Here is a 23,165-nt window from a genome sequence, read left to right on the forward strand (position 1 = left end):
GATGATTTGAACTTCATTTGAAAGTTTTATTTTGCATTTTACAGCACAAACGCTAAGACATCTGCTAAACAAACTTGGCATTAAAACTTCTCTGCCATTGAAACTCACATTCAATTGAAACAACATTGAAACCCACATTCAAAGAAAATACATTTTACCCGTGGCAGATAAAGATTAATTCTGGGCTGTTTTCAAATCATAGGCCCCTTGCATATGAAACATACATGTGCTCTTTGATACACCTTCCTATTGCTTTGAACATTTTTCCAGTAAACAATGAAACAAAACGCATGCACAAATGACAAAACTGCCCAATTCAGAACATTTCCATCATAAAAGTCTACTCAAACTTCTACAGTCCACTATTATCAGTAAATATGCACAATGCTACAGTCCACCATTATCAGTAAATATGCACAATCTCTGAAGCAGTAAAAAAGTCATCTAAATAATTCCACGTTAAATCTGTAATGAAGAGGTTGCTGCTAGCAATCACCTTTATATTACAAATCATAGGCCCATTGCATATGAAACATACATGTGCTCTTTGATACACCTTCCTATTGCTTTGAACATTTTTCCAGTAAACAATGAAACAAAACGCATGCACCAATGACAAAACTGCCCAATTCAGAACATTTCTATCATAAAAGTCTACTCAAACTTCTACAGTCCACTATTATCAGTAAATATGCACAATTCTACAGTCCACCATTATCAGTAAATATGCACAATCTCTGAAGTAGTAAAAAAAGTCATCTAAATAATTCCACGTTAAATAAATCTGTAATGAAGAGGTTGCTGCTAGCAATCACCTTTATATTTCATGGTTTCATCGAAAAATAAAGTGTCTGATGCCCCTGAGGAATAAATTGCCTAAATTACATTAAAAATAAGCTAGTAATATTGCAATAGGAAATGGATGGCGAACTGATAACAGGCTCATAGTTAGTATCTTAACTTTCAGTACGGCAGCATTCACCCCTTATGGGAGTAGAACCAACAACCTTCTGCATCAAAAGCAAGTACACAACCTGTTGTGCTATTAGCAATGCGAGCTGACTTGGCATAATCAGCACTAAACATCTCTTCCCCTGCAGCTCTCAGCTCCTTGTAAAATCTACTCAATACTCAACTGCATCTCAACTTCGCAGCACAAGAAATCTGGAAAAAGCCAAATTTATTGGGGTGGGTCAAAAGGGCAAAAACCAGGGACACATTAAACATTGCTTGTATAATCTTGGAAAGCTGCTAGAATAAAATGCTGTGTTACCACCATACATTTTACTGCCAAGGTCCCTGTGCAAAAGAGTCAGAACATACCACTATGCCAAATCATCTGCTTTGTGAAAGAAAAATGCTGCGTTACCACCATACATTTTACTGCCAAGGTCCCTGTGCAAAACAGTCAGAGCAACATTCAACTATGCCAAATCAGCTGCTTTGTGAAAGAGAGGAAGACTGAAACTTAAATGGCTATCATTTAATGAATTCAGTTCTCGCCATAGCTGTCAATCTCAGCACAAAACACCTGGACAAACCCAGTAATGAGGGAATACAGCCCTCAAACATATTCAGTGAATTCAGTTCTTGCCATAGCTGTCAAACTTAGCACAAAAAACCTGGACAAAGCCAATAACAGGGTAATACAGTCCCAAAAATAAGGACAAATTTCAAATAGTCATCTTATAAACTTAGAAAATTGCTATAATAAAAGGTTGTGTTACTATATATTTATTGCTAGAATAAAAAGTTGTTCTACTATGTATTTTCTGAAGAATATGAAGTCTGAAATTCAAATGCCTGTCAATTTTACTTCTGACGGAACAAAAACAATTTTCAGCAGAGGCCCAGGGAGAAATATTGTAGACACATGTCTTTGTAAAATGGCAGTACACCAGAGCAAATCCACACAAACACAGGGATAAGATGCAGACTCCACACAGAAAGCACCCCAGCCAAGAATCAAACCAGAAAACCTATAGCTGTGAGGCAACAATACTGCCACTGCACCATCAAGTATGTAAGGAATTAAACATTCAGAAACCTGAAGTCTGAAATTCAAATACCTGTCAGTTTTATTTAACATTTGTTAATCAGGACAGTCTGACTTGGGGAAAAAAAAACAATTTTCAGCAGAGGCCCAGGAAGAAATAATGCAGACATGTCTTTGTAACATGGGAGGACACAAAAGCAAACCCACACAAACACAGGGAGAAGATACAGACCCCACAAAGATGGCACCCCAGCCAAGAATCAAACCTGATAACCTGCAGCTGTGAGGCAACAATGCTACCACTGCACCACCAAATATCAAGCATTGCAACATTTACAAACCACAGATATGAGGAACAGATCAGATCAAATATGAGGCAAAAATCTGCAATTTTTTTACAAATGGTGGTGGGTAGGGAATTCAGGTCTTTAACACCTGCATACAAGGTACAGGGTTCAAGCCTGAGGTATTCCCTACCACACCACCATGAGTCTAACCACCAGTATATTGCACCTGGGGCATTTTCTCACACACACACCATACATTCAAATCCCTGTCCACACACTTACCTGCAGTAGATCTTCCAAATCCCTGTAGTAAACCACCATAAATCCAGAGTAAGCTACAAAAACCCGTGCAAATCCACAGCAGACCCCGCCCGTCGCGAGATCTTCCGAGACTACAGCAAATTCCAGACTGCTGACGTTGCAGTCCGACCCTGACGCATTTTCCCAGCGAGTTCCAGGACAGTCTATGCAGTTTAAAACTGCATAGACTTCTGGGAGCTCCGTTCTTCATGTTTCCCAGTCAGGACTGCTGCTGAGACAATCTGCGCATGCTCCAGACTGTCTCAGCAGCAGTCCAGACTAGTGCGCATGTGCGACAGTCCGCGATTTTTAAAATTTTTTTTCTTTTTATTTCTTTATTTTTTCTTTATTTACAGTTGAGGGGGCGGCAGTCCAATAGCACGGGCCGCCCCTGCAGACTATTACAAGTGTAGCCAATAACCAAAGGCCAAAATCAAACCCTGTACCTTCTATCTGAGGTAAAAGTTTTAACCATTATGCCTATTGCCCTGCGCTGAAATGGTTAATGAATGATAATAAGGAACTGCCATACAGGTATTTAATGTGACAACACTGTGTCATAGGTCAAGTAGTTACATATATTGGGTGGGTGTAGTCTGAACATGGGTAAAACAATTTAAATCAAGACTTGCTACTGACAATGGGCATCTTTGTATACCACAGTAGGTTGAAGTCAAAAAGTGTTTAATGTTATGTTAAGCAATTTCACCTGGAGACATTAACAATGCACATTCATTTTACTTGTTGACAAATTAAAATGAAAATAATGCTCAGCAAATTTAATCAATGTGAAGTAACAAACATGGATAATGATTAACAATAATAATGGGGGATACTGAGGGGAGGAACACAAAAGGCAAAAAAGGAGAATATGAAAGGACAGAGATACTCAGTTTGAACACTGTGCTAATGGTGACTGAAGCTAGGTTGGGTTATTTGGCCCTTCTGATAGTGTAAGCATGTGTGGAAAAAGAAAGGTGATACTGATGGCAATCCCTTTCAAAGTCTGACATTTACAGTGATGTTCATCATGCTCTGCAGACTGGGAAAGGAATTAAGGTAAGTTTATGGAAAAAAGTAAAATAAAGGATGCCAACGCTTTGTGTTTCCCAGGGGGAAGAATGTGGTTGAGTAGAGCTATGAAACAGGCCGAATTATAAAGTGAACAGAATATTAGCATACAATTGGGCAGATATTGATGACTACTACTTTGCTGAAAGATGAACAAGTGTGATAGATTTACTGTGGTGTTTACCATGTTTCAGAGACTGAGAAATGGCACTAGATACCTTTATGGAAAATGACAAACATAGGACTCTAATATCTCCTTTGCTCATGTTGAGAAGAATGGGGTTGAGGAAAGGCATGAAACTGACTGAAGTGCAAAGAAGGAGAACATGAACAATGATATATGTAAGGATAGATGCAAGATGGTGTGAACTTTAATTGTGGAAATTAAAATATCTGCAGTTCCTACTGGAGATTAATTAGAAGTTATGTACTCACCATAACGTTCCATCTGAGTAGGTATCTTCATTTGTCTGCAACCTTTGGGATACGGATCCGATCTCGGATCCGAGCCGGCAACTTTTACCACAGCATAGATCCGAGCTCCTAGCTCCTCCCTTTACCCATAATCCCCTGCCAACCCTAACTGACCTCAGATCAAGTTTGCCCGATATAAGCAATGTAAAAATGCCCCGGAAGGGACTAATCCAAGACAGATCCTAAAGGTCAGGGGGGAAGGGGGGGGGATGGTTGCAGACAAATGAAGATACCTACTCGGATGGAACGTTATGGTGAGTACATAACTTCTAAATCTGAAGTAGGAACTTCATTTGTCAGCAACCTTTGGGACAGAGTCCCCAGCTACCTGAATCCTGGGTAGCCTTTATGGAAGAACATTCCGGAGCACTGCAGAGCCAAAGGACGCCCTACCTCTGGAGACAACATCCAGTTTGTAATGGCTGATAAAGGTATGAGATGAGGCCCAAGTGGCTGCGGAACAAATATCATCTAAGGGGACCCTAGATTTAAAAGCCGCCGAAGCAGCGATGGCCCTAGTAGAATGAGCTCGAACCCCTTGAGGTGCAGGCCTTCCCGAACTCTGGTATGCTAAGAGGACACAATTAGCTATCCACCATGATAGTGTAACTTTAGAAATTGACTTGCCTAAACTTGTTTTGGCAAAGGAGACAAACAACTGGTCAGATTGCCTATGACCAGCAGTTCGATGAGTATAAAAACGTAATTGTCTGTGCACATCCAAGGAATGCAGTTTATATTCTCCTTTGTTATGGTAATGGGGAAAGAACACGGGAAGATTAATGGATTGATTAATATTAGCTTCTGATGACACCTTAGGCAGAAAGGACGGATTGATCCTGAGGTAAACTCTATCTGGATGGAAGGATAAATACGGCGGCTTAACACAGAGCCTGAAGTTCAGAAACTCTTTTAGCTGAAGTAATGGCCACTAAGAAGGCTGTTTTCCAAGAGAGATATTTACGATCAACCGTGGCCGCTGGCTCGAAAGGGGGGCTAGTCAAGGCTTGGAGAACTAAAGACAAATCCCATGGGGGTACTACCTCCCTGACTGGGGGTCTGAGAAGGAAAGTACCCTTGAGGAAAGCTTTACAAAGCTTAGCAGTCATCAGAGGGCCTGATTCATGCCCTACATGATAATGCGAAATCGCTGCCAGTTGTACCTTGACTGCAGAGCAGCTAGCCCCCTGATGAAAAAGGGTAGTTAAGAACTCCAAAACTGATGTGAGAGGTGCCGTGAAAGGATCCAAGTGATGGTGTTCCGCATAGATTGAGAAACATTTCCACTTGCTTCGGTAGACTCTTCTGGTGGAAGGCTTATATGCTGCTACTAGGATGGCTTTGACTGGTGAGGAGATTCTGGGAGTCCTAATCAGGAGTGGAACTGGAGCAACCAAGCCGTCAGCTAGAGGTTGACCAGGTTGGGGGCCTGGAGACCCAGAGGGTGGGTAATGAGATCCGGGAGTGGATCCAGCATCCATGGTGGATGAATTAGGTGAGACCACAGGTACGGGAACCATGTTTGACGAGGCCAGAATGGGGCAATGAGGATCATTTTGCTCCCCAGCCGACTGGCTTTCTGTAGGAGTTTCAGCATCATGGGCAACGGAGGATAAGCATAAAGGAGACCGGGAGGCCAAGCATGTACTAGAGAGTCTCTCGGGGACTCCCCCTGAGGGGGAATTAGAAGTAACTGTTGCATTTGGTATTTGAAGGAGAGGCAAAAAGATCGCAACAGGGTTGCCCCCATAGGGCAAATATTTGTTTCGCTACTACAGGATTGAGAGACCATTTGTACAGAGTCAGGATCGAACAACTGAGCCTGTCTGCTAGGATGCTGGACCGTCCCGGAATGTGCGTTGCAATAAGAAAGCGGTTGGTGGAAATCGCCCATTCCCACACTCTCATGGCCTCGCGACAAAGGGGATAAGACCTGGTTCCCCCCTGTTTGTTGATCTACTAGACAACTGACTTGTTATCCGTTTGTACTGCAATTGTCCCATTCGGTAGAAGGCTGTGAAGTGCCTGCAACATCAAAAGCACTGCCCTCATCTCTAGGACATTGATATGCAAGGAGGTCTCTGTGTCGTTCCACGTGCCTTGGACCGTTCTGCCTGAATAGTGCCCCCCCCACCACAGGCAAGAGGCGTCCGTGGTCACTGTGGCGACGGGGGAAGGCATCGAAAATGGTCGTCCCGTGTGGAGACTCGGGGACCGGAGCCACCACATGAGCGACGTTCTGCAAGCCCTGCTTAGGGGAATAGGATGGGACAGGGGGTTGCGAGACAGGGACCATTGTACTTGGAGGGTCCATTGCAGTACCCTCATATTTAGGTGGGCTAGGGGTAGTAGAGGAATACCTGCCGCCATGGACCCTAGAGCCCTCAGGATCAATTCCGCAGGTGGAGCAGGAAGAATGAGAATGGCCTTGACATGCAACCTCAGGTTCTGAAGCCGATCGGGAGTTAAGAAGGCAAGCATTATCCTGGAATCCAATCTGGCCCCTATAAAATCTATCACCTGTGAGGGGACTAGAGAAGATTTGGTCATGTTGATAGTTAACCCTAGACGTGGAGCAAGGTCGAGGAAGTAATCCCTGCCTGAACAGAGCAGATGCCTTGTTGGGGCGATGAGGAGCCAGTCGTCCAGGTACGGAAAGACCTGAATTCCCTGAAGCCTCAGGTGGGCCGCTATGACCGCCAAGACTTTGGTGAACACCCTGGGGGCTGAGGTGAGACTGAAGGGAAGGGCCCTGAACTGAAAATGACTGGCTTCCAGCCGGAAGCGGAGGAACCTCCTGGAGCGTCTGTCCACTAGGATGTGGTAGTATGCATCCTTGAGGTCTATCGAGCACATCCAATCCTTCTCCCGTAATAGGGGGAGAATAGATTGTAAGGTGACCATTCGGAACTTTTCTTTGGGTACTGCCAAGTTCAGGAGAGAGAGATCGAGAATGGGTCTCAAGTCCCCCGTCTTTTTTGGCACCAGAAAGAACCTGGAGTAAAACCCTGATCCGAATTAATCTGGGGGGACGGGTTGGATGGCTCTTTTTTGTAAAAGCTGCTGAATTTCTGTAGCAGCTGCCTCCCTCTGATTGGGTGGTACGTCAGGGAGGCTTCTGATTTTGGGGATTACAATAAAGGGAATTTGGTAATCTCTGGATATGATGCGAAGCACCCAGCGATCTGTTGTTATGGACTCCCACATTGCTAGGTGCTTCGAAAGACGCCCCCAGACTGCCTGCAGAGTGGAGCAGCCGGGCAACCCCTCAGGGGTTCTGCGTGGGCCACTCAGAGAAGGGTTCTCTGGACCCAAAGTTTCTGGGACCCCCTCAGCCTCTTAGGCGGCGTCCTCCCTGTCCTCCTCTGCCACGAGAGGACTGGTTAACAACGAAAATAAGCACTCAGCCCGAACACAACCTCTTACACCAGTACTGGAATCACCAAAAAGTCGCAAGAAAACTGTTATGAACACGAACACTTTTATTGTACAATAGGTTTAAGCGCTTTTCGTCAACCAAGTAGGATGACTTCCTCAGAACAAAGTAAAAAGTATATACAATCCCCTTAAATAGGTGCTTTTACTTCTAGTAATTAAAAACAGTCATCACTAATTAACATTTAAAGGCGTATTTTCCAAATAGTGGGAAATAATGTAAACCTTTGCTGTATTTGATTAAACATAAAAATCAGTATACAGTCAAATATATAATACATCTCCTAAAGTAAAATAAATAATATAAAAATTTAAAAATTATATAAAGAAGCATATATGTATATAAAATGTAATAATATAATAAGACATAACTTACAATGCCTCGTTACAGATTTTTAAAAATTATACAAAAAACAAATAGTAATGGTAATAGTACTGTAGTACTGAATGTACCAAATTTTATACTCATAATTTAATATTAACTGAGAAAATACTCCTAACGTCTTAAACTTCTAAGTTTTAGCAAACAGCTAATTGAACATAGGTCATTAAGGCCTGGAAATGAGTAAGAGTTCAATTTTATTTGCCATTTCAATTCTTTCTCCTCAAGTAGCAAAGGTAATGGAGCCCCTTGCTGAATGTCAAAGACTTGGTCAATAATTAAAAATTTAAAACGATGGTCTGTAAATACGGAGATATGTTTAGCTAACGCGTTCTCCTGTTTGTTTTTCTTAATAGCGTAAAGGTGCTCATACATACGGTCCTGGAGTCTACGTTCGGTCTTACCTACGTAGAATCCAGGACATTGGTGACAAAGTGCCAAATAAACAACCATACGAGTGTTGCAGTTTGTCCTATGTTTTATTTTGTATGTTCTTCCATTTATAGTAAACTTATTAGTCTCGAGTATACTACTACATCTGCTACAACACTGACATTTAAACGTGCCAGGTGTTTTTACAAAATGGCTTAAGTGTCTTTCTAATAGGTTTTTCAAGTTGTTTCCTCTCCTAAATGTAATTTCAGGCCTAATACCTACTTTATTATAAAGACATGAATTAGTTTTAAAAATTTCCCAGTTCTTTTTGATAATGTCAACTACTTCATAACGGTTAATGTTGTAAGTTAAAATAAGTCTAGGGTGATTGTCCTTTTCCAAACTGTGTTGCACTATACCATTATTAGACCCATTTGTAATAACTGTAATTGTACTCCCCAAGTTCCTTTCTACATTGTTGACTAGTGCCTCAGACTTCCCACTTAATATAGGTTTGAATACTCCCATTTGTCTCTTATGTGAGACTTCCTCAATTAAATCTTCCAAGAGGGAGGAGGGGTATCCCATGAGTGTGAACATAGTTTTCAAAAGTTCACATTCAACCCTAAAGTCGGAGTCTAGACTTACAATACAGGCCTTAATGACCTATGTTTAATTAGTTGTTTGCTAAAACTTAGAAGTTTAAGACGTTAGGAGTATTTTCTCAGTTAATATTAAATTATGAGTATAAAATTTGGTACATTCAGTACTACAGTACTATTACCATTACTATTTGTTTTTTGTATAATTTTTTAAAAATCTGTAACGAGACATTGTAAGTTATGTCTTATTATATTATTACATTTTATATACATATATGCTTCTTTATATAATTTTTAAATTTTTATATTATTTATTTTACTTTAGGAGATGTATTATATATTTGACTGTATACTGATTTTTATGTTTAATCAAATACAGCAAAGGTTTACATTATTTCCCACTATTTGGAAAATACGCCTTTAAATGTTAATTAGTGATGACTGTTTTTAATTACTAGAAGTAAAAGCACCTATTTAAGGGGATTGTATATACTTTTTACTTTGTTCTGAGGAAGTCATCCTACTTGGTTGACAGCTTTAAACCTATTGTACAATAAAAGTGTTCGTGTTCATAACAGTTTTCTTGCGACTTTCTGGTGATTCCAGTACTGGTGTAAGAGGTCGTGTTCGGGCTGAGTGCTTATTTTCGTTGTTTCCCTGTATATGTGCAAGTTTGGTTTGTACTTGAAGTTTCATGGCGTCTACAGCACTCGAGCGGAGCGGCAGTTTTTCACCACTCCCTACTCCGAATATCTTGAAGGGCTGTGATAGTGCTGCAGCAGCAGCACCAGCTAAAGCAATTGAAAATGTTGACCACGACACTTTTTTAACTCTTTATTCCAGCGCATGGATTCCCTTTGCGCTAGACTTGGCCAAATTGACTCCCAACAACGGGAGATGAGAACTTTGTTTGCTGAAATGCGGGAACCTGTTGTAGCGTCTGTTAACACTGACCGCGAGGTGGTTACTACTTTGGACAGTTTACCTGATGAACGGACTGGTGTGAACGGTCCGGTGTTACCACGGGGCTCTACCTACAAGGACAAAGCTGGTGCGAATGGTCCGGTGTTATTACGAGGTTATACCCATCAGGACAAAGCCGGAGTTTCGCACAAGGATATATCCAACCTACCAGTTCACTCTAACCCCCTTCCTGGTTTGGGCAGTAATGGTGAGCCTGAGTTACCGGCGACTGAAATTAATGCGGAGGGTGTTCGCATTAACTCAGTGAATACTGGGGTGACTAGTAATGTTATTAATAACACAATGAACTCGGACCCTCAAGGATTATCTGTTATTAACCATTGGCTGGCTGAAAGTTTTTCTTTTTCTCGCCAAACAAACAACTTTACCGACGTTGAAACTACACCTGCTACCAATGAGGTAAATACATCCCCAGATATTGTTTTGAAGCTACAGAAGTTTGATAAACTCTTAGTTAAAATGAAAAAACTTCAACTAGAAATTAATTATTTTAACGAATGTTTATCATGTAATATTATACCTAAGGGGTTAAGACACCACCAGTATCCCACTGGGTTGGTGCCTAACTCAGATTTTCACAACGAATTGGTGCTTCTTTTTGACGGAAATGGGGCGGACTTACTGAGACTTATGATAAAACATTATACTATATGGGTAAATGACCTGAGCAATGAAATTATTGCACTTGATGCATCTATCAAATTTAACACAGAGTTTGACAGGTACAAATTTGAATATGACCGATGCTTTAACAGTGTTGATCAATATTTGGAGAAATTAAGGATGAGTAAGATCAAAAAATTGGAACGTGACTGTGCTGCTTACGACAATGGTTCAGCTTACCCCTTGCCCCCTACCTCTCAAACTTGGCAACCCTCTGTTTCAAGTAATGTTCATTTTGTTGGCGACTCGATAACCGACAGAGTGGTGGGTAACCCTTCTGCAAATAATGTGAGGTTTCAAAATGTTCCTGGGGCATCCAACTTTGTATCTAGCCCTGGAAATGCACCAATTGTGAGACGAAGTGAACGGTTACTGAACCGTAATAAAGTTAACACTTCTAATGGGCAAACGCACCAACAAAACCAAGGTCATCAGGTTTTTCATGAAGGTGCACGTCAGGGGGCTATACCCAAGCAAAGGAACAATACGTACTACAACAGGATGAGGGTTCCAAAACCCAGGTGATCGATGAAATTAGTTTTTGTGACCACGACGAGTCTATTTATCCACATAAGTCTGACGTTATGATGGACAAGAGTAGTCCCTTAAATGTAGAACATACAAGACTTGATGAAGGATCCAACATTGAACAATTATTAAACTTTGAAACACATTCAGCATTAATATGTGACAATGTCATATTACCTGACAAGGACTGCCAACTGAATGACTTTATGAATGTGTCATGTATTAGTGTAGAACCAAGTACACCAGTTGAAGGAAGTATTGTTGTATTGGGGAGTGAAGGGCAAGGCATAGGGTTATCTAAGCCAGAGATTAGAGTCAATGTCTCCGGAGATTTTAAGACTTACAATTTTTCACCAGTAACTGTACCTGACAAATTAATTGACCTATTAGCTAAAGGGTACACCTACGTCCCCAAAAACAACTTAGACTTAGTCAATACAACTTTGGATATAAAACTTTTTACTCGGAAATTGAATTTCAGCTTAATGCTTGGGGGGTATGAGTCAAATGGTAAGAACAGTAACCCATTTAGGATTCCTAGTACATTCAACCCACCCCTGCACCCATTAATACAATTATTTGAATCTATGTGTGAGTTGGATTTGAGACACAATTCTAAACACTTGATTAAATCTAATACAAGGTTTACAAACAACAAAGAGAATGAACTATTAGAATTCATCCGGGTTCATAATCTACGCATGTGTAAACCTGATAAAGGAGGAGGGGCTGTTATATTTGACCAGGACGACTATTTTAACAGAATGACTAATTTAGTTGAAAACAACGCATATGAAATTAGTTCTAGATCCGAAACTAATAGAGCATATTCCACCATTAGGACTAGTATTGAAGATATGTATATTGAAGGTAGGCTAAACGAAGACCGCTACAACTATATGTTAGTTTTACATCCCAAATATCCTAGGTTATTTGGTATACCAAAAATTCATAAGAACATCAGTCAACCTCCGATGCGGCCCTTGGTGGACAGTAGAGGTTCACCTACTTACACATGTGCGAAAGTAGTTGATTCTATTCTTAAAAAATACCTTGCAGATGAGATTCACATTTGTAAGGATTCCTGGTCCTTTTTGTCTAAAATTAACTTAATTGAATACCAAACCAACCATAACTTCCTTACAGTAGACGTTAAAGATCTTTATACTTGTATCCCCCATGACACAGCCATGGAGTGGATAGCGGCCACACTAAAAGAGAAAAATGCTCCCAGTAAAGAAATATCATTAGTAATAGAACTACTTGAAATAATTTTATACAACAACTTTTTCAAGTTAGGTGAGAACTTCTATTGTCAGAAAGTGGGGGTGGCAATGGGCTCCCCCTGTGGGGCCAGCTTAGCAAACATGGTAATGGCTTTTTGGGAGAAACATTATGTATTTAAGAACGATCTACTGAGTGAGAGATTTACACCAGATACCTGGATGATATCTTTATATTGTTTGAAGGGGATGAAGTACTTGGGCAAAGTATTACAGATATTTTTAATTCCTCTACTACCTTTTTGAAATTTACATCGTCTTTTAGTACACGAGCTATAGCTTATTTAGATATATGGCTTGAGAAAAAAGACGATTTAAAGGTTTTTGTGTCTACTATCCATAGAAAAACAACACACTCAAACTCATTTTTACATTTCACCAGTTGTCACCCTAACTTTCAAAAAAGATCGGTTGTTAAGGGACAACTGGTGAGGGCAGCTCGTATTGTAAGTCTAGACTCCGACTTTAGGGTTGAATGTGAACTTTTGAAAACTATGTTCACACTCAGGGGATACCCCTCCTCCCTCTTGGAAGATTTAATTGAGGAAGTCTCCCATAAGAGACAAATGGGAGTATTCAAACCTATATTAAGTGGGAAGTCTGAGGCACTAGTCAACAATGTAGAAAGGAACTTGGGGAGTACAATTACAGTTATTACAAATGGGTCTAATAATGGTATAGTACAACACACTTTGGAAAAGGACAATCACCCTAGACTTATTTTAACTTACAACATTAACAGTTATGAAGTAGTTGACATTATTAAAAAGAACTGGGAAATTTTTAAAACTAATTCATGTCTTTATAATAAAGTAGGTATTAGGCCTGAAATTACATTTAGGAGAGGAAACAACTTGAAAAACCTATTAGAAAGACACTTAAGCCATTTTGTAAAAACACCTGGCACGTTTAAATGTCAGTGTTGTAGCAGATGTAGTAGTATACTCAAGACTAATAAGTTTACTATAAATGGAAGAACATACAAAATAAAACATAGGACAAACTGCAACACCCGTATGGTTGTTTATTTGGCACTTTGTCAACAATGTCCTGGATTCTACGTAGGTAAGACCGAACGTAGACTCCAGGACCGTATGTATAAGCACCTTTACGCTATTAAGAAAAACAAACAGGAGAACGCGTTAGCTAAACATATCTCCGTATTTACAGACCATCGTTTTAAATTTTTAATTATTGACCAAGTCTTTGACATTCAGCAAGGGGCTCCATTACCTTTGCTACTTGAGGAGAAAGAATTGAAATGGCAAATAAAATTGAACTCTTACTCATTTCCAGGCCTTAATGACCTATGTTCAATTAGTTGTTTGCTAAAACTTAGAAGTTTAAGACGTTAGGAGTATTTTCTCAGTTAATATTAAATTATGAGTATAAAATTTGGTACATTCAGTACTACAGTACTATTACCATTACTATTTGTTTTTTGTATAATTTTTTAAAAATCTGTAACGAGGCATTGTAAGTTATGTCTTATTATATTATTACATTTTATATACATATATGCTTCTTTATATAATTTTTAAATTTTTATATTATTTATTTTACTTTAGGAGATGTATTATATATTTGACTGTATACTGATTTTTATGTTTAATCAAATACAGCAAAGGTTTACATTATTTCCCACTATTTGGAAAATACGCCTTTAAATGTTAATTAGTGATGACTGTTTTTAATTACTAGAAGTAAAAGCACCTATTTAAGGGGATTGTATATACTTTTTACTTTGTTCTGAGGAAGTCATCCTACTTGGTTGACGAAAAGCGCTTAAACCTATTGTACAATAAAAGTGTTCGTGTTCATAACAGTTTTCTTGCGACTTTTTGGTGATTCCAGTACTGGTGTAAGAGGTCGTGTTCGGGCTGAGTGCTTATTTTCATTGTTTCCCTGTATATGTGCAAGTTTGGTTTGTATGAGAGGACTGGTTGTCCGGAGCAGACTGGGACTGATGCGATTTTTGGAACCACATCATTTTCTGACACTTTTGGTTCTCAGAAAAGGACCTCTGGGGAGCAGAGAAGCGGACTCAGACGGCAGACAATGTCTTCCCGTCTTTCTCACTCTGGACTAAGGTGTCGCAAACGGTTTTGCCAAAAAGTGCAGAACCATCAAACGGGGCATTCGCGAATGACGCCTTAAAGGGTTCCGAGAAGTCACAGTGTCAGAGCCAGGCCTGACGCCTGATTACCAGGCCGGCTCTGCCGGCTCTAGTGGCTCCTTCAGTGGCGTGTGACAAGAGCCGCATAGAGGTGTTAGAAACTGAGCGTAGAGTAGACATTCGGGAGGAGTACAGATGCTTGTCTCCTTCCGACATGGACTCTGGAGGGGATGCAGTGCATTCTTTTATTAGATCCCGCTGCATCCGGATGACGTGTGCCATATAGTTCAGCGCTCTCATGGAGAAGGTTGCTGAACTAAAGACCCACTTCCCCAGGTGGTCCATCGCTTGAGAGTCCTTACTCGGAGGGTGGACCGCAGAGCTCTCCTGAGCCAGCTCTCTCTTGGTGGCTGCCACAGGGGGACCTCTGCTCCAGTGGGTTCTCTCAGCAGGGGGACTCAGGATCCTATCCGGGCGCTTGGGGATTGGCTCCACAGTGTCTGGCTCCTTCCAAGCTCTGGTGGCAATAAGGTCCACCAAGGGGTCGGGGGGAGGGGACACCCAAGAGGTAGATGGCCCTGCTTCAAACGCCTCTAGGAATACGGACTCATCGGAGGAAGCCTTGGGGGCAGACCCCCCCCCAATCTTGAGCATCTCCATGATGTCTTCAAAGGAGACATCCTCGGGGGGTGACCTTGGGGAGCCTTCCCCTTCATCTAAGTCCGTATCTTCGGTAAGGGACTCAGGGGAGTCCATGTGCCTCCTTCTGATGAAGTTGTGTGACGAAAGCGGATATTAAATATTTTACACGCTATTGACTCTTGACCATTGAAGGTGTTTACTTTCTGGTGTTCACTTCTGCTATTACTTTCTTTGTTTCTTGGTTTCGTTTGGCTTTTTTCGGTTGGTGCCTCCTCTTACACTTGGCTTTGTGAGGGACCTCTTCGGGGGGGCTGTCCGAGGAAGACTCACCAGCAATATCACGTTCCGCCGGAACACCCAGAGACGTTGAAGCAGGCTGTCCCGAAGGCCGGGTGATGGGAGCCCAGACCAGCTGAGAGGGAGTGCAAGGAGGAGCCGAAGCCAGGACCGGGGGTCCGGATACACTCAACAGTGCCCTCTCCACCACCGCGAAAGCCGAGGGGGAGCTACTCTCAATAGGCTCCGAGAATCGGCTCCCACTTGGATCCGAAGCGTGGACCGAATCCTGGGCTGAGACCCTCGGATCCAAAGGACCCGTGTGCTCCGACCGGGACGGAGCCAAAGTCACACAAAGTCCCTCGGACCCGAAGCTCCACCCACGGCTCCGAGAGGTGAGATCCGACAAACTCGAGGAACCAGTCAGAGCCGAAGTAACTAGTACTGTCGGTTCCGACACACCTCCGGATCCGACGTGGCTCGGCTCCGAGTGCTCCGATCCCGGGAAGCGGGACGGAGAAGGAGCGATTGGGGCAAAAAATGGAGTCGAGCTCCCCCCCGGAGGGGGGGGGGGAGGCAAGAGCACTCCCATATGCAGCTGGGCCTGGATGAACCTCCTCATCATCCGGTCCATGTCTGCATCTGACCTCGACGAGGCCACCGAGGCAGACAGAGTGGCACCTCGATAACCTTGACGGGGACTGGGTTGCCTCCTCCCCAGGTCCTGGTGAAAAACAAGGGGATCAGAGCCGAGGAGGCGGCGATCCAGAAACCCTGGATGGAGAAGCCCGCTTGGCGGGCGGGGCCGAGGAAGAGTCCTCGGCCCGCCGCTTATGGTGCTTCTCCTTCCTTTTGGTTTTTCTGGCCTCCCTAACCTCCGGAGCCAAAACGGGAGGTTGAGTCCCGACTGGAGGAAGGGAGGCAGGGGTGGCCGCTACCAAGGACTGGGTAGCGGCCACCGAAGTACCGGAGGTCAAAGCCGAGTCCGGGGGCAAAAGGCCCGCCAGAATCAGCTTCGATCTCCGGTCCTTAAGTGCCCTGGGGTTGAACACTGCACAAATCGTGCATCCTGAAGAAAGATGTTCAACCCCAAGGCACCTAACGCACCGGGTGTGGCCATCCACCGGTGAGAGCTTATGGCCACACTCGGTACATTTTGAAAAGATGGCTTTAGGGGCCTCCGACATATTGAACGTAAACCACACTCACTAGGCCCCTAACACACCACAAACATACACTACGGACCAGCGAGGGTAGGGAGGAAAATTTTTTTTAACAAAAATAGATATTTAAGAGGGAACCTACACAAACTCACACAATCACACAAGAAAGTACAAAAATTATAAGATTTTTCTCACAAAAAACCTTCCGAATTGCCAGGAGCTCAAAATCCAGCTTGTTGGCTTAAAGTGCGGCAAACTAGATCTGAGGTCAGTTAGGGTTGGCAGGGGATTATGGGTAAAGGGAGGAGCTAGGAGCTCGGATCTATGCTGTGGTAAAAGTTGCCGGTTCGGATCCGAGATCGGATCCGTATCCCAAAGGTTGCTGACAAATGAAGTTCCTACTTCAGATCCAGTGTTTCCACTGTAAATACAGTGTAATTTGATTGCACAAATTTTCTCATGAGTCAGTAGTGTATTATAACCTTCATTATTCCCCAGTGATGCACAAATCAGCACTAATTAAACTCTCAAAGTGTGTTACGACATTTCTTATAACTTAAGCTGTAGTGAGTTCTTTTATAATAAAGTTAACAACCCAGTGTATTTTCCTTATCCAAGGACCAATATCACTTACAACCTAAATATGCTACTACCAAACCTTTCTCATTCTTATTAATAAAGCTAGTGCTTTAATAACAGAACAAAAATGTTAAAATGTTTATATGACGAAAAGAGATACTGCCAGCCAGCTTGCTGGAATTTTGTAAATAATTATATGCCATTTGTGAATATCAACACGAGTTATATAGAAGTGTGACAAAAGGGAGATACTGCCAGCACAGCCATCTGGAATTTTATAAATGGTTATGTCATTTGTGAATGTCAACATGCTTCATGTAAGATGCTTGTGTTACAAATGTATTAGAGCTGTATGTCATATAAGATGGTTTGTACAGACGTGTGCTGAAGATGTGTTTTACAAAGTGCTGTTTGAAATGTATCCACAGTGTACCACACTGGAATAGAACAGAAATGTACATGCACCTGTTGTAACTGTTTAAATGTATATTTTAACAGTGGAAACTGGAATACAGGAAATTAACTTCAGAAAAATAGCTGAAATTAAATTACTTTATGACAGCAGGGAGACACAATATCTGTGCTGAGAAGTTTTCTGTATTGTCTTTAAATGTGGAGGAATGTAAATTGTTCTATGACTTCCACCATCTGCCAAAAGATCTGAGGTCTATGTAGATGCTAAATGCTACCCAGCTGCCATCAATGGTTGTTTTGAGCCTGGGATCTAGGAGTCAGATGACAAGCAATGATGTCATTCCACACATTATCCCAGCAGTAATATTTGAGATATTAATCTGAGAACACTCAGACAGACAGCATTCTGTATTCTGTCTTTGACCTGACAACAACAACTACAGAAGATCCATTCATCACATCTGCCTTGCTCTTAAGTAAGTTACCCAGGGTATACCAATTCTCTTAAATATAGTCAGGAATATGGCAAAGCTAAATTTAGATGATTTATTTGAGACTGTTCTGCAATGTTGTTTTAAATATTCCCTGTGATTTTGAACTATGATGTCACTGTAATTATATACGGAGTATTTCGTGTTCTCTTATTATTATTAAATATGCTTAAATATTTTATTGTGGTTGATCTGTCTAGAGATATTTAAGTTCTGAGAGGACTGGCATATTTATTTGGTGACACTGTGTGGGCCATTCCTAATAGCCTTGCTCTTGGTCAAACTACCATTTGTATCGACAGTAACATTACATGATAAGACTGGACACCCTTATTTAAGGGCCATAAAGTAGCTGATAAAGGGTTCTGGTAGCAGTGATATCTACTTTATAGTCTGGGCAGAATGGGGCATAGCTAGTAAACCTGTGCTAGCCTTTCTCAGGTGTGTGTGTGTGTGTGTGTGTGTGTGTGTGTGTGTGTGTGTGTGTGTGTGTAAATCAAACCTCAAATAGTGTGCATGTCAGCTACTTGGGCAGGGGACACGAACCACTGGTTGGACAGAGAGAGAGAGACTGTTTGAGGACTTGGCTTGGAACCCAGGCTAAGGGACTCAACTCTATAGCTGTGCCAGTGGGGAGTTTTACTGGGGATCTGGAGAAAGCAGCCCGGACTGACTGTGGTCTCTGTGTGTTCTTAGGGGAAACTGCACTTGATGCAGAGAGCTGCATCTGGAAATACTGTGCGTGTACCTGTAATCCTCCCAATGTACGTCCCCCACTGTTGCTAGTGGTGAGGATTGAGGCTCCTTGAATACTGTTGCCATTGGAGGGGCTTCACAGTTTAGTGAACAACTAGGCTAATACAACATGATGTCCTTTGAAAGTTCTCAGCTATTTATACTAAATGCATTTTTATGGAGCAGAGTCAAGTTTCCTTCTCTTCTGTTTCTTCTTTTCTTTCACTAACCCTGACTCCAAGAGTAATATGATCATCTGGTGCCCAGTTTTCCACTGTATTAAATTCACTGTTCAGATGTAAGTATTTGTACAAAAGAATCTGCCACTTAAGCTCCTTCAAAATTCTTATGCTTCCCTTTCGTCACCCTAAAATCTTCCCTATCATCCCTGCAACTAGTTCATTTAAGTTCTCTACAATCTCCCTAAACTACTTATTTTGGAGAATTTACCTGTTTTTTTTTTCTGGCTTCCCCAACACTTTGTGCATACCTGTAAACAGTTCTCTACCATGCTGTCTTAACTAACTACATTTGCTATACATTACCTCTTTGTACTGTGCCCTAAAAAAAAACTTTACCATATTAAAAAAAAATGGATTGACCAGCATGCCATAGCAAATATCTACTATCTTTAGCATACATTTAATTATCAAAAATCCTGTTAATACACCTTCTGGTACAATATTTCCATATATGATTCATAAACCCAGCACAAAAGTCCAGTATGTTCCCTATCTCAAATCTGATTTAGCACTGACCGTCTTATTCAATTCCATTAAAATGCCTCTGAAGTCTGAAAAAAATATTTATAGTTTGAAACTGTAACCTATTTTCTTACTTAAGTATACATCATATAAAACAAAATTTTTTCAGGGAACTTTATACATTTGTCTGACAAATTCATCAAAAGTCTTTATCAAACATGGTTCAGTTTCTAAGCACAAATCACACATTTTGTTTTATAGAAAGTGTACCAAAGCCTGCACTTGCATTACTTGATACCCAATGGTCTAACGTCAGTATCCCAAAAGTTCATGCCTGTCCATGGAGTCCTTATTGGTAATTGCTGAATTAATTGTAAAACTCTCAACTGACCAAATGAAAGTTTCATTCTGGAATTCAGAGGTAACCACTTGTGCTAATTTCTGCCCTGTTATCAGGTATTCTCCTGCTAAGCTAGGAATGCAGCATTCTTCTAAGTCACTTCTTTTCCTAAGAATTTCATCAATAATCCTGTAGCCAAAGACTGCCTGGGGGTCCTAGTTCCCTCATAACTCACTACATTAACAAGCAGATCCTCTGAATTTACCTCTGCCCCTTCAATGCAGATGACAAGTGTCCCAAATATGCCCATGGAAAACTGTGAATCATTAGCAATGTCTAGGGAATATCACATCAACAGATATGTCTCCACCATTAAAGACAGTTACATTAATTTATACGTCCCACCTCTCCATCCACAGCACATGCTGACATTGCATCTAGGGTTACCATAACTCATCCAAGTAAAGGGTAGTGGAATTTCTGCAGTTTTCTTACCAAATTTCTCCTAATCGATATGAACATGTTCTTCCCTAATTTTATCTCAAGCTTCTATCCTATCCCTCATAAAACATGCAATTTTATAGCAAAGTGCTTGAGAAATAACGTTATTAAACACCACCACTAATTACATTTAAACATGATCTATTCTTCAAAAAATACATATTTATACAAATCCACTTATTTTTTAACAGCTTTCTATATAAATATAATTGTTAAAACAACTATGCTGATTTGGGCCTTTTTCCCTCATTATTTTTGGCATTGCCCTTTCCTAATTCTTGATGGAAAAGGTTGAAAGCTTTGAGGACGAATACCACCTACAACTTTTCCCTTGACAACATGCCATGCCTAGTAGGACTAAACTGGTTAACAAAAGTAAATATAAAAAAATCTTGCAAAGGTTTTGCCCCAGATATCATGGATTAGAAAATCTTAGAAACTAGCAAAGGCATTGATAGACAATTTGACTTTACCGACAAACTGTTTAGCCACTGGGCAGAAGACATTTTGTCCCACATAACTTAAAAGACAGAGAAAGAGAAATGGTCTGCTTCCCACTGAGTGGTGTTATTCTGAAGTGGGAGGCAAAATATGAAGACATAGATGAGAAGGATGTCCCTGTACCTCAGACACTTTGATAATTATAAAGTCATTTAGAGGAATTAACTTTGTCAGATACAAAATTAACAGCGAGCTGACTTCTGCCTAATAAAGTACAATAGTCACCCACCCTCGGATGCACCACTTCCTCTGCCATGGGGTCTCGAGATTTTTGAAACTAGTCCCTGAAAGAAGAGCTATTACAGAAAAAAAGATGTAGCTGTCAAAGTGACACTGACATTGTTTTGCAATTCCTGAAAGAGTAAAGCTGATTCTTCCCCGAAATGACCTTAAATGATTTAAGAAGTTTCCCATATCTTTGTTAATACATTTTCTAGACAGGAGCATCCTTTAAGCCAAACCTGCCTCCTTTCCAATTATGACAGGGAAAATGATCCCAGACTGAGAAACTGGCTGTTTTGTACATGTGTGATCATAACTAGAAGTACTCAATTTAACTAACAACAAGACTCTTCTAAATCAGCCTTTTAGCCATTCATTTGAATGATTAATCTTTTTGTCAAATACAGCGTGCAATTTAAAATCCTGAGACCTTTCTGAAAATTCATAATTAAAACATATGAAAAACACATATACACATCTTATGAACAGTAAACACTGCTAAAATAGAAGAAATGCAGTGGTGTTCAGCTAAAAAACTTTATTTGCATTGTTAATAGCAAGTCTTTACATCATTTTAATACATTTTATAACAAATATCTTCTTACCATATCAGTTTATCTACTAATGGTCCCTTCCTTGATTGGTCACAGAGATTATAACTTTACCAATTGGATTCAACACATTTTCAACAAACTCCCATATCGGGGGTATCTGTCCACTTCTCCAAAGCATACCTTAGCATAATACACTTGCAAGCACAAATTGTAAAATACCGTATTTCCATATATTTACTGCTTAACGCTTTTAATAAGGGACTATCACTTTAACACCGCTGTATGAAGAACCACAAAAGAAAAAAAAATGGCTAACATGACCTATGAAGCACCTGGAGTTATCAGACAGCTGTACGCTACAATGAAGTCACAAAAAAGTAAGTGTGTATTGCTAATTAAAGGATATGTGTATCAGAGAGAGAAATTTGCAATGTAATACATATTGATGTAAATACAAGCAATAGCAGAATTGTAAAGGAAGGACCGTAATGTTATCACTATCTGATGGTGAACAGTTGTTGAAAGCCGTAGCACATAACCATGTTGGTGATCCTGTGGAGGTTGAGAAATACTTTATGTGTAGTGAACTTAAGCACAAAAGAAGCTGTATCTAGAGACAGCCCTTGTGTATTAGCAGATGATGCTACTGCATCTACGTCTTTGGAACATATTCCTACCTTACCTAACAGAAAAGCATTACTTCAACAAGTAGGCAGAGTTAGACGTAAACGTTTGGATGAGTTCCACATTCCTAACTTGACTCTGCATAACCTGGATTTAACTCAGTTTCCATTTAAAATCGACACATTTACTGAAAAAAAGATTAATGGATGAAAACAGTGGTAATAATGTAACACTCTTTAGCACCATGAATAATCTGCATGATTTAAGCAGGGTTACTATTTGGCTTATGGACAATACATATTTCTGTAAAGGTGCTTTGTGCAGACAGTTATAGAATATACATGGCATAATTAAATGTGGAGGTTATAACAAATGTGTGCCGTTACTTTATTGTTTGAGGTCTAAAAAGTCACTGAAAGCATACATGATGTGGCACTGTGTGTTCTACTTATTGTCTGATAACGGACTGCAGAGCGAAATTTGTTTTATGTGATTTCAAGGTAGCCGCAATGGAAAGCATATGGATGAATGTTAGTGATGCTTTCTCGAAAGGCTATTTATTTCACTTTGGCCAGAACATTGGGAGGAAGGTACAAACATCATTGTAAAATTCATCCTTCACCTTTCAATTAGTTGTTAAAAGTTTAGTTGCCCTTGCTTTTCTCCCTGAAGTAGTAGTAATATCTGCATTCAATACAATGAAAGAAACGTTTCCTATGGAAAAGTACGGAATTACTAAAGTATTTTTCCGATTGGTACATTTTAGATAAAATGAAAATTTGCACCTTGAACTTCCTCATGTTCTAGGTTTCCCCCCTCTGTTTAATATTAAATTTTGGAATACTTCTGTGTTAAATTCATTGCTTTTACCCAGAATTCAGAATTCCGTGGAGGTGTGGTATTGGCATTTGAAATGTATAATT

The 23,165-nt window shown here is 40.7% G+C and overlaps 1 protein-coding gene across 1 annotated transcript in view; it reads right to left on the reverse strand.

The window, feature by feature from the left end:
- Window positions 1-23,165, reverse strand: part of SPICE1 (spindle and centriole associated protein 1) — a 1,080,118-nt gene that overhangs the window by 61,235 nt on the left and 995,718 nt on the right. The gene's annotated exons all lie outside the window — the stretch shown is intronic.

The sequence above is a fragment of the Protopterus annectens genome, chromosome 5.part1, assembly GCF_019279795.1.
Source record: "Protopterus annectens isolate FY-2018-M chromosome 5.part1, PAN1.0, whole genome shotgun sequence".
In the NCBI taxonomy this organism is placed as follows: Eukaryota; Metazoa; Chordata; order Ceratodontiformes; family Protopteridae; genus Protopterus; species Protopterus annectens.